Source organism: Musa acuminata, chromosome BXJ1-11 (assembly GCF_036884655.1).
Source record: "Musa acuminata AAA Group cultivar baxijiao chromosome BXJ1-11, Cavendish_Baxijiao_AAA, whole genome shotgun sequence".
Taxonomy (NCBI): domain Eukaryota; kingdom Viridiplantae; phylum Streptophyta; class Magnoliopsida; order Zingiberales; family Musaceae; genus Musa; species Musa acuminata.
Window position 1 is genome coordinate 24,604,209 of NC_088337.1, and position 13,408 is coordinate 24,617,616.

The window sequence follows — 13,408 nt, forward strand, 5'->3', positions numbered from 1 at the left end:
TTCATCGTTTGCAGGTTTGAGTAGCCAGCTAGTGCGTGTGCCGTAACATCGATCGGTTGTAGCTCTTCTTCTGCATCTTCTTCTTCATGTTCAAGGCTCTCTTCTAGATGTTTAATGACCTCTTCTTCTACTGGGTCAATCATAAGAAGTCTCCCTTTACTACAACAATGTTCACGGCTCCACAGCTCGTCGTAGTGCCAACATAACCCCTTTGCATATTGCTCCCGAAGCTCTTCTCTTGTCAACCTTTTTAGTACAGGCACTTGGTCGATAGTAGGGGGGGTTGAGGGCTTCAGTATTGCTAGTCGAGGAGCGACCCTAGTCCTCCGAGCTTCATGGTTCAATCGCTCCTCTTGATATCGTGCGAAAGATATGGCTGTCATAAGTATGTATGGTTGTCACGCTTTAACTTCTCCCCAAATCTTTGGCTTCAAGCCCTCAATGAAGGTCTCCAATAGCTATTTTTGAGACCAATCATGAGTTTGATTAGATAACCATTTAAACCTAGTTTGGTACTCTTGAATGGTAGAGGTTTGTCGGATCTTTGCTAGTTGTCCGTCAATGTTCTCGTAATCGATTGGTCCGAAGCGGATCAGCAGTCATTCTTTGAATTGTCACCATGAGAGGACTACATGAGTGTATTCAAACCAGTCAAACTACTGTATGGCATCCTCTTCAAGATGTATAGCTGTAATTTTCACCATAGATGCGTCCGCGGTTTTGTGGTACCAAAAATATCGCTCCGCGTGCGAGATCCAATCAATCGGGTCTCCTTCTTCCCATCTAGGGAAGTCCACCCTCATGCATGGATAGTTGGGATCGATCATAGAACCTCCCCTCTCTTGGAATTTATCTCTTCGGGCTTGGTGCGATTGGTTAGAGCTCTCCCCTTGATGTGATTTCTTCGAGCTTAGTGGTCGGCCGAAACTAAGTTTGGTAAAGAGAGTCCGAATCTTATCTTCCATTTGCGCCTTAAAGGCTTCAAATTTAGCATTAATTGCCTCCTTAGATGTCATAGTATATGCCTCCAAATCTGTGATGTTAAGATCTCTCTTTTGTTGTCGGGTTAAAGGCATGTATAGGTTGAGAGAAGTGATGGTCGAAAGGGTTGGTGGATTGGTGGATGTAGGTTGCGGTTTAGGCTTGTTTTGTGATTGTTTTGGGTGCAGTTTGAGGGTGTGGTTTGGTAGAGTTTCAGGGCAGTGGATAAAAGTTTTAGATCTATGATAGATGACAGCAAAGGTCTGATAGAAATCAACTAGGTATGTATTGTCTTGTAAGAGCAGAATTATCATCGAAGAAATAATAGTTTCTTGATGAAATTTCCACCAAAAACTTAAGAAATTTAAAGAGGGAATTGACAGCAAAACCTTAGTTTATATGACAGTAAGGATGTCCAATTTAATCAAGAAAATTTCTATAGTATAACAGCAAAGAAACTAGTGTAAGTTGTGATAGCAGAATTATCGTCAAAAAATTTTAGTAGTTTGCGATGAAAATTTGCAGCAACACAAAATCGTTTTTAGAGATGAATTCCTTAATAAATTAATCTTACATGGAAACTAAGATAATCTATAAAGTGTATAAGAAATTTTATTCAAAAAAGATTGTAAATAGATGGGTTAAGACAACAATATGCGGCTGAAATTTTCTACAGCATAAATTTTCAAGTGTAGTAGATTGGACGTAAAAGATCAGTAGTTTATATTGAGAATTTTTTGACAAAGCCAAAGGGAAATCTACTATTAGAAAGTGTCAAAGCTATCATAAAAATTTTATAGAGATTTGGACAGAAAAAATATAGTAGCAAGATCAAACAAACTGTGCTCTGCGGCTGAAATTTTACAATGTAGATTTTCAAGTATAGCAGTTTAGACGTAAAAGATCAATAGTTTATATTGAGAATTTTTTAATAAAACTAAAAGAAAATCTGCTGTTAGGAAGTATCAAATCTGTCATAAAAATTTCATAGAGATTTGGATAGAAAAAATATAGTAGGAAGATCAAACAGACTGTGCTATGCGGTTGGAATTCTGCAATATATCTTTCGTCGCAGAGATGAAAACTTTACGATAAAAAGTTTATGCAGTAATATAGGAATAATTATTTTTTTGGATTTTCGAATAAGGATAACTAAATTGCAGTAGTTATAAGGTAAGGAACTAGAACCTGTTGCAATTCACGGGGGGATCAAAGGATAATCTGCGGTGGTGGAGATGACGGTAGAATTTGGCGACGATCTTTTAAGCAATTGTGAGAATTGCTTTGGGTGGTTGTGGAGGGCTGATGGATGGCTGTGGAAGGGCAGCGAGATGCCAAGAATGTTGCTTTGATACCAGGTATTAGAACTCTTATAGATTTTAAACTTGGGGTTGATCTCTTTAGAGGATCGGCCTCCTTGAAACTCTATAGGGGTTCCTCCCTCCAAGTTGCTGCTCAAATGTTACAGAAAAGATTCATCTATTGCTTATAAAAAAAGGATGAATACATGGCTATTTATAGGGTTTCTAAATCCTAACTCCTAATATGACTCCTACTCAAGACTCCTACTCAAGACTCCTAATAGGACTCCTACTCAAGACTCATATTCCTTTACAACTCCTAATTCTTCTTTAAGAAATAACCTCCAAACCCTAGCCAGTCTCTTCACCTCTTTAATAGGGGTCGACTTAAGTAAATTTTACATGAATGCCCCTCTCAATTAGGACTCTCCTAGCTAGAGTCCTAACAAAAATTTTTTCTTTAAATGCTAGAGGTATGAATGCTCTATTTTGCGCCTTAGACAAAAATGATTTTAATCGGGTTTCTACTTATGAAATGGCTTTTGACATTTGGCATATACTCAAAATCACACATGAAGGTACTAGTAGAGTTAAAGGCTCTAAAATAAATATTTTGATATATGATTTTAAATTATTTCGTATGGAACCAAGAGAGACTATTGGAGACATGTACACATCCGTAAAACTATTGGAGACATGTACACCCGTTTTACGGATGTCATCAATAGTCTAAAAGCTCTTGGTAAAAGTTTTTCGAATCTTGAACTTGTGAATAATTTTTTACGATCACTTTCTAAAACTTAAGATTCAAAAGTAACGGCTATTCAAGAATCAAGAAACTTGAACTATTTTCCTCTTGAAGAACTTATCGGTCATTAATGACCTATGAAATAACATGCAAGGCGCATGATGAACTTAATAAATTTGAGAACAACCTTCCAAAGAACATGAATGATTTGGCACTTAGAACTTATGAAGACCACTTGAGCGAAAGCTCAAGTGATGATGATGATGATGACTTTGAACTTCTTACTATAAAATTTAAAACGTTCATGAAACAATAATTAAAAATTAAAAATGAACTTAAAAGAAGAAGATGGCACTCAAGGTGAATTGAGATGAAATGAGTGCATCCAAAGACGAGGAGCAAATCGATGAAGACGAAGTGGCGAACTTCGCTCTGATGACTCTCAACAATGAGGTAAACAACTCAAACGAAATTCCTTTACTTTATTTTGAAATTACTTGATGCTTTTTCATGAGTTATTTTTAAATTAGTTAGTAAAAAAAATATTAAAAAGATATAAAAAAATATATCATGCTTCTTTTTTTCTAGTTATTTTGAAAATAGTCATGAAAATTACATGTTTTATGATAAAGGAACAAAATGTTAGATCTAATGCTTGTATATCTAACAAGATTAATCTTATATATGTTTGTAAGAAGTAATAATGTGTAATTATGTTGATTTCCATATTGCTTTTCGATTTTGATTGAAGATGCTTTATGTTCAATGAAACCACATTTGATGTTTTAATGAAAATGTTAAGAGGTTTGATATCATGTTTAATGAGTTTATATTTTAAAATTATACATGATGATTCTTGTCATTTATAGATTATCGATCATTGACGTAATGAAAGTTCTTTTTCGATTTTAAATGTTGATGCATGTTTTTTATTTGACATAAAAATTTGGGCATGCTTATATGAAATCAATTATATGAATTGAAATACTAAAAAGAGGAAAGCGTTCTCCTTGAAAAAATTCTTTTTCTCTACTTTATTAATTTTTTAAATATTTATATTCATTCAACTTAATGGCGCTAATTCTTAGTATTATTAAAATATTAGGATCCCTTAATTTTCTAAGCTTTTGAATAATATTTTGTTGAGTTTATTTAGTTTGATAAGAGTCGGATAGAGGTTTATTTAATATTTATTTATTATTAAGAGTCCAAGTCCTGGTTGACTTTTGGTGGAACTCTATAAACAGATATGTAACTGTTTTTTTTTTGTAAGTAATGAAATATTATTCAATCTTTTGACAAACCCTAAGAGGTTGATCCGCTGATCCCCTCGAAATGATCATCCCCATTCTTCCTCACAACACTTTACCGTAAGAAGAGCGAGAAAAGGCTACTATAGCCACATTCCTGAGTGAGGCTTTGCCCCTGCTTTCGGCCAGCGACCACCATCGTCGTCGCTCTCCGGCCAGTGACCACCACCGCCCCACTCTCTCACCACCCCCCACCCTCTTATTGCACTGCAACCGCTCACGCCCCATCCCACTCGAGCGAGAAAGGGGTGCCTCATCCCACCTTCCACCATAGTCATCCTTAGCCAACACCCCCACACCACCCCCCCCCCCCCCCCTCCTAGCCTCGGCGACCACTACTTCCTCCCCTCCACCAGCATCGACAATAGAGCATCCTCTGCTGCCGCAACCACTAGACCCTCTACTGCCTCTTGACCTTTGTCAATACTGCCACAACCACTCAGATTTCAACCCGCACGCTACCTCCTAGCCCTCAGTCGGCAACCTCCCCTCCTCATTACACCTCCCTCCAACTGCGCACACTCATCCTGCTTCCCGGCTAGTGGACCACACCCCCCCTCCCCCTTATCGCTCCTAACCTCGGCGACCCTTGGTTGCTCCCAACCCTCGGTGATGCTGCCTCCCGACTATGCCACCACTACTACCTCTCGACTTCGATACCAACCTTCCCTCCTTGTGACAATTGAAACAGGGCAACCCTGCATCTTCTGCCGCAGCCATTGGTCACCGCAATTTCCTCCCCCTTTTCTACTACTTCACAGCTAGCGGCCACCATCGATGTTGCTCCCTAACCGCACCCACTACTGCCTCTCGACCTCAGCAGCAACCTCCCCTCCTTGCAGTGATCAAATAGGGCAACTCTACATCTTTTGTCGTAGTTGTTGCTTACCGTAGTTGCCTCCCCTTTTGCTACTACTTCCTGGTCAATGACCACTATCGTCGCTGCTCCCAGCCAGTGACCACCCCCTTGGTTCCGCCGTAGCCGCCCTCTAGTAGCGCACACAGCAACCGCAGTAAGTCTTTATGCTACCCTGCCTCAACCCCGGTCTCTCTGTGATCGCTCCCCTTAGGCTGCAACAACCGCAGCCATACACACAACCGCCCTTAATCGCTGCCAACACCAACGTCGTTACCTTCCAGCCCCCGGCGCTCTCACCCCACACAATGAAAGAAATAGTGCAGCAACTCTTCCTCCTCGTAGCAACCGCAATCGCCTTTAGTCACTCCCAACATCGATATCGTCACCTTCTAGCCCCCGACACTCTCACCCCACGCAGCGAAAGAAATATGGCTGCAACTCTTTCTCCTCGCAGCAACCACAGCACTACCCTCGGCGTCCACTTCTTCGGCAGCTTCGCATCAATAGTGCTGATACCCTTGACCAAACATCAGAAACAAGAACCGAGGATTACATATTTGCAGTCTTACGCAATGGCTACTGATAACTCAGTGAAAGCACAAATTGAAGTATTAGAAACTATAATTGAGAATCAGCTACAAAAAACCTCAAAAAGATTTCAAAAAGAGCTTATTGGAGCACTTTAGCAGGTTTCAACAAGATGATAGCTCAAGTTCTACATTAAATAGATCTGAAGATATAGGAAAAAGGCCCCGTGATTATGACATAAGCTACCCATGCATTAAGGTAGAATTTTCAAGATGGGAAGATGGGAATCCAACTAGTTGGATCTCTAGGGCAGAAAAAAATTTTCATTTTTACAGAACCCCAGAAGAATCTAAGATAGAAATAGCCTCATTCTAGCTAGATGAAGATGCAGTCCAGTAGTATGATTGATACGAAACTTGTCATGGAGTTCTCTCATGGGAGTAATTCAAAAGAGGGCTTTTTGTTCGCTTTGGACCATCTGAATATAAGAATGTTGATAGATAGCTCGCTAAAATTTATTAGATTTCTATAGTGTTGGAATATCAAAGCAGGTTTGAAAGATTGTCAAATCAAGCTAGAAATTGGCCTGAACGACAACTGGTGGGTACATTCATTGAAAGACTTAATCAAGATATTCGGTATGAAGTTAAGGCTCGTCAACCTTATACTATGATCGCTGTGATATCATTTGCACTTTTACATGAGGAAAAAATAAATAGAAAAAATCGTCGAAACAAAAGTGATAATAAATAATTATTAGCAAACCACCTGCCTCATCTATTCTTAATCGGAACCCTAACACTTAAAGGCTAACCACAGAAGAACTCAAGGAAAGATCAACGAAACGTTTATGCTAACACTGTGATGAAAAGTAGAGTAGGGAACACCGATGTAAATAAGGGCAACTTCTGATGATTGAACCAATTGGGGAGGAACCAAAAGCTAACAATGTGGACTCTGATCATGAAGGTATGGATTCTGATGACGATGTTAGACCTATCATACATACAATGCATGCATTAGCCGGCTACTCTAACCCGCAAACTATAAAAGTTGAAGGAACTTTGAAACATCAGCATGTTGCAGTTTTGATTGATACTGGTAGCACTAATAATTTTATGGACAGTAATGTTGCTGACCGATTGGTCTACTACATTGAAGATAGTAACGAATTCGAAGTAAAGGTCGTTGATGGATGAATTTTAACTTGTGATAGCAAATGTTCGAAGATAAAGTTGATTATACAGGGCCAAGAGTTGCTTATGGACTTCTTTTTACTACCCTTGGAAGACTTCAAAGTGGTGCTTAGAATTGAATGGATATCGACTTTGGGGTGATGTTTCGTGAAATTTTTCTAAACTAATCATGAAGTTTTTTATTAATAGAAAATAGGTGATCCTAGAGGGAAGATGTGGAAGGTTACAACTGCCACTAGCCATCGGATGGAGAGGGTCTTTCAGAAGTTTGCAACACCGAAAGGTCGACCTATTGCTTACACTATCAAGAAGTGGAGATCGTACTTACTTGATCAACGGGTTGTGATGCATCACAGATACCCTGTGACTGAAGTGCTAAAAGAGAAGCTCCTCAAGTTTGATGTTGCTCAGTCTTGAGGACAAGGCTAATTTGAAGGGGGAGGAATTGTTATAATCCCTTAATTTTTTGAGCTTTTGAATAATATTTTGTTAAGTTTATTTAGTTTGACAAGAGTCGGATAGAGGTTTATTTAATATTTATTTATTATTAAGAGTCCAAGTCCTGATGGACTTTGGGTGGAACTCTATAAATAGGGATGTAATTGTTTTTTTTTGGCAAGTAATGAAATATTATTCAGTCTTTTGACAAACCCTAGGAGGTCGATCCCCTCGAAGTGATCATTTCCTTTTCTCCCCTTTCTATCGTAATAAAACCCTAGGATCTTATCATAAAATTACATCTTATATGTTCAATTTTAGTCTTGCTTGATTTAAGATGTTTTTAATTTTCAAGACTTGTCTCTGCAACTAAAGTTTAGAACTAATTTTATTTAAACTCATCTACTAAAATAATATTACCAATAAATAAAATACATCAAGGAGGTTTAACCTATATATTCTTTAGTAAAATCATCCATTACCAATGTAAAGATATGAGGACTTAATATGGGCTATTAATATGGTCATATATTAATAGAAAACTCATTAAATACATTGTATATAGTTTTACTATTAACGTCTAAACTATCAAACATATTTTATATAACACTAATATAATTAATAGATATATTTTTTTCTAATGATAAGATTGCTTCATTGTAACTTGAGAAACTAACATTCAAGGAACAATATTTTTAAATACTTAAAAATAAGACTATATATATTGGCTCTTCTCAAATCCCACTAATACATTAGTGGAAACCTCTGGACATGCATTTTTTTATCTTTTTTTCTACGAAGCTCGTCCTAATCACTAAAAATTATATGTCTATCTTTATTAAATCAATAAAATGATATGCGTATCTTTCTTCTTCTATGTTTGTGTATTTTCATTAATTAGCTTAATGAATAACATCAATTATTAATCTTTAGGATAAAAAACTAAATTTATTTTTAAAAGTATTTGCTTTACACCAAATGCGGCTTTTAGTCGGATTATGAGGATTTCATAGTGTGGTTTACAATCTCAATTCCAGTATAATTAGAATAGTTTTAGATATCATCCTTATTTTTTATCAATTGAAAGTTCTTCAAATATTTATTAGGTATTTTTCTAAATATTATTTTTACAAAAAGGAAACTAATCAATCAAATTATTCCTTGATTTTCTAAACTCTTTCAGGAACCAATCCATGATTACTAAACCTACCACTGTTATCAATTTTTAGGTCTAAGTTATTTGTCAAATTTTCACTATATATTTTAGAAACTTAATTTCTCCATCTTTCCTTAATTTTGTTATGTATCTGATATTACCTAATCGTTGCTCTTTCATTTTATAGCCTTAGCAAATTGAAATGTATACTTCTCTCCATGTCTAACTTATATAAAAGTCATTATATGTTTTATGTCTTGTTATATTGACAGTTTTCTTTTTTTTTGGGTCTCCTATTTAGATGTTATATTCACACACGCATACACAGCCCTCCTAACCAGTTTGTTCATAGGCTCAATGATTTGTGCGTTTCCGGACATTGCATCTGTTATTTAGACTTGTCCGCCAGAATTCTCTAAATAAAGTATATGACAAATAAAAATAACAATCAGAGTGGCGCAGCGGAAGCGTGGTGGGCCCATAACCCACAGGTCCCAGGATCGAAACCTGGCTCTGATATCAGAATGAAATTTTAAGATTTTTTTTTTTTTAGAAAACATTTTACATAAGTGGCTCCGAATGGCTTGCGAATCTCCCGATCACATCCAAGTCGGATGTGTACAGCTTCGGAATGGTGTTGCTGGAGATCGTGAGCGGGCAGCGCAACTTCGATGTTTCGGATGACACTGGCCGGAAGAAGTTCTCGGTGTGCGGGTACGAAGAGCTGGAGAAGGGAAACATCAAGAGACCGTGTGCGGGTACGAAGTGCATCCAGGAGCAGCCCTCGCAGAGACCGTCGATGAGGAAGGTTGTTCAGATGCTGGAAGGGGTTTTGGCCATAGACAGGCCTCCGGCTCCGAAGGCCGCAGATGGTGGCTTGGCGGCTGTCACCAGCAGCAGCGCGAACACCAGCATCACCGTTTTCGCCACGTCATCTCCGCTTCAGCCTTCATCGGGCTCATCGTATTCGATTGAAAACTCATCATTGGTTTCCAAGAGGAACTTAGTCATCCCTGGTCGTCCCAGACCAATCTTCCTCGCACAATGTTACCGAGACGCGAGCTGTTCGATCTGAATTGTGTATGATTGATTACGTGGAACCGAAGACTGGAATTCTGCTACATTAGTTTTTTTAAGGTTAATTACATATTAATATTAATATTACTAGTTAGTTAGTTACATCTTAATTTTTATATTTTAAAAATTATATTAATACGAAAGTAAAATATTTAGGTTCATTTATCCTAACATCATTAATTTTACTGACCGAAACATAAAAATAAAAGATAAAAAGATATTTAATGTTTCAATTCGTAGTGATAAATGATATTGATGGTGACAAACGATGATACTATTAGGGGCCACGAGTGATTGTTATTATAAGAAAAGCAACTACGAGAGATGAGGGACACTCGACAACTGCGTTGATAACGAGTTTGACAATATATTCAGCATCAAATTTGGAGACACATATTTTTCTACCATCATCACATACATCCATTAGGAGCTCGACAATCACACACTTGTTAAACTTTCAAAGCTTCCCTTCATTTTAGTCCTCCATCTCTCCTTTTTCATGCCCATGTTAGAATTGACATGACATCAGGGAGAGCAACAAGAGCTCTAGCAACTCCAGTTTCGGATTGAGCAATCCATCCAATTGGTCAACAATGAGGCGATCATCATCTTTGCCATAAATGTCACAGCGACCACCATCACATGCATTGATGCCAATACAAATACAAAATGACAAAAGGGCTCTTCGATAATTGTGTCCAAATCGATATAGATACAGAGTGTCCATCATCTCTTACCATCGTCGTTTTCATCCATAACAGTCACTCGCGGATCCAACAATATCACCGTCGTGTCACGGATTTAGTTGGATTTGCTTAAGTCGTGCGGCACCCTTGCGTGTCCGTCCACAAAGATCAGCCTCCCCAAAGCCTCCCATGGTCCCTTAGGACCCATAAAAGAGAAAATGGGTTAAAGAAAACGCCTCACTCGGGATCCATAAGTAAACATTTCCGTAAACACTTCATAGATAATGCAAAATTACAAACAGACTTTACAAGCTCTGAACAGTTGCACAACAAAGGGTCAAAATGGTATATTATAAACCGAAAATCTCTCACAAGTATCCACATGACACAACCTTTATTTATAAGCCTAAAACGACCACCAAACCCAACTAAAATGGGATTATTAAGCCTTCGACCGTCCCTCTACATGTTGTGCAAAGCATGAACATACCAAAATACATGGACATACATAAATATTATATCAAACTTCCAGTTTAGAAGTTTGTCCATGACATTTTCCCCCACTTATTCCTTCGACGTCCTTGTCGAAGCCTTTGCCGACACTGCAACTCCTCGCTTTTGTTGAGTTTTCAATCTTCTGCTCTAGTTGCAATGCGCCTTTTAGCTCCCAACTGCTCTCCACTGCTATTTTTGAGTAGTCAAATCTTTGATCCGCCATGTTGCTTCAACTCGCCAATGACTCTAACTCTAGTGTAGGGTTTGCTGAGTTGTGTTGATCCCTGTTGGTTACTACGGATCATCTAGATGAAGAAAAAGACCATCCTTACTATACGCCAGTCTCTCAAATATCACATGCTGCTTGAACTGGGTGGATGCTTCTTGGAGCTTTAACGAGCATCGTCTCGTAAACTTTTGAAGTTTTGGGTCATTCCTCCACAAAATTTGCTCATTGACTCTTCTTTCACTTAGTTGTCACTTTCAAGTAGATTTGCATTACTTCCACTTTTGATTGGTATTTCGTTGGGAAATGAAGCGGACAATCTACTCTCAGTAGCACTTATCACCGTTAGTAAGGATTTGACAACTATTATCTTCTATTATCTTTAAAGGGTCTTTGAACCTGTGTAGAGCTCCTCTATTGGATAGAGAAGAGAATTGGGGTACTCGGTTTCACCCATTCTCTTAAAAGTTGAGAAGGTCAAGGTTACTTGACTTCGCCTGCCTCCTTGAGGTTGCACTCCATAAATCGAGCTGGTTACTAGCTTTCGCCTGCTCTTTGCTCACACTTCTAAAGCACTTGAAGTGTTTGCACTCCTTGCGTTGAGTTAGTTACTGTGATTTAGCTTCTCAATGCCATCGAACTTCTGGAATGCAGGAAGTTTTTATCCCAACTTAGAGTAATTCTCTAATAGATTTGGTCACCTCTGGGATTGTACCGTCTTCTCCATCAACCTAGCCGCCTGCTCCATTGAGTAGCAAAGGTACAACACCGCGTACTACCTGCTTCATTCCTTGGTCGTGTACTCTTGCATGACCCGAAGTCCTTCACTTTCGGCTATCTTGATAAGAAGCTCATTAACACTAGTCTTACGAAGTTCCTTGGCCTCTGCCCTTCAGCCTTAACTCGGCACTTGGAGTTTGCCTCTGCATGCTCCACCTCCTCGGCTCCTTTCACAATCAAGCGCTCTCTCTCCATGAGAGCAAGGGATCAATCACTTTCACGGAAGTCCCACCTCTGCGGTACTATGACGCTGCCATGCCCATAGGCCTACTATCCGTCACCTCGCATTTACATCCCTTTTCTTCACGATCAATAGATATGTCTCTATGGCACTCCTCCGAGTCCACCTCCATTCTAACTTATGCTTGATTTTGGCTAGCTAAGTCCCTCTGGACTCGTCGTCGCTTACTCACCGCTTTCGACCTTCTGCTTCAACACCTCTGTGTTATCTAAGCAGCTCCCTTTGGTCAATGGAAAGACAAACTATAACTCCCATGCATGGCCTCTGCCATCACATTATAGGGTTTGCACCGATTCTGTTCTCCTTAGCTTCCTTGGTAGCAACGTTCGCTTACTTGACCTTGTGCTCTAACTTGCCGAGCTCCCTAAGTGAATATAGGCTCTGGAGCAGTCCAACTCTCCAACTGCTTCGATCATACCTTTACATGATCAAGTCCCTCCCATGGGACTCACTAGTATTTGTATTCGAACTTTTCCCTTGGTGGAACACAGCCCTTATATATTGATGACCAAGGCTTTCATCCGATACAAAATTCGGTGCATGCATGGAAGACCCACCTCTGTGGTACCATGCCCTTCACTTCTTGAATCCATAGCCCTTCTTGTCGTCGTGTTGTTCACCAAAGTGGAGCTTCCAATAGCTCCTGATCATACCTCCATATGATCTAGTCCCTCACGGGACTATGTCGTGTGTATCGTATTACCACGAACTGTTCCACCACGATCCACTACACCATGTTGCCTCCTAGTGACATCTCTATTGCATTCTGATCTTTGTGGGATGAACTCGAATTGTGATCCCTCCATGTGTGGCCTTTGCCAATACATCGCAGGGTCATTTTCACCTTCGATTTTGTTTGCTCATTTGGCAATCAACCTTCATCCACCTGCTCTTGGGTCACACCTAGATGAAGCACCACTTTAGGACAGTCCCTCACCTAGTAGCTCCCAAAGTCCACCGACTTCGCTGAAAATGGTGCACCATTGTCTGGATCTTGGGCCTCTACCCCTACCAGCATAATTTTCACTACGCACCACTTCCTTCATGGCAACTTGAATGACAATACTATGGCATATCCTTCAAGAGTACCCGCCTTTATATCCTCTTGCCCCGTGCCAAGGCCTTCTAAACCTAACTTCGTCTCCGCAAATTGAGTCGCCTTAGTTCCTCCATCAAATGCTTCTCCGAGATAAGGTGCATGTGCCCAGAAGCTCTCTTCGTCTTTGGCACCATACAAGATGAGTCTGCTTTATCAGAATGAAGGACCCATGGAACAACATGATCTTGCTCTTGCCTCTGCAAGAGTTAATGTCCTTGACCTCTATCCAAGGAAAGCACTGTACCTCCGCTCCATCTTCCAACTTCTATGTTGGCTCCCTTCATGCG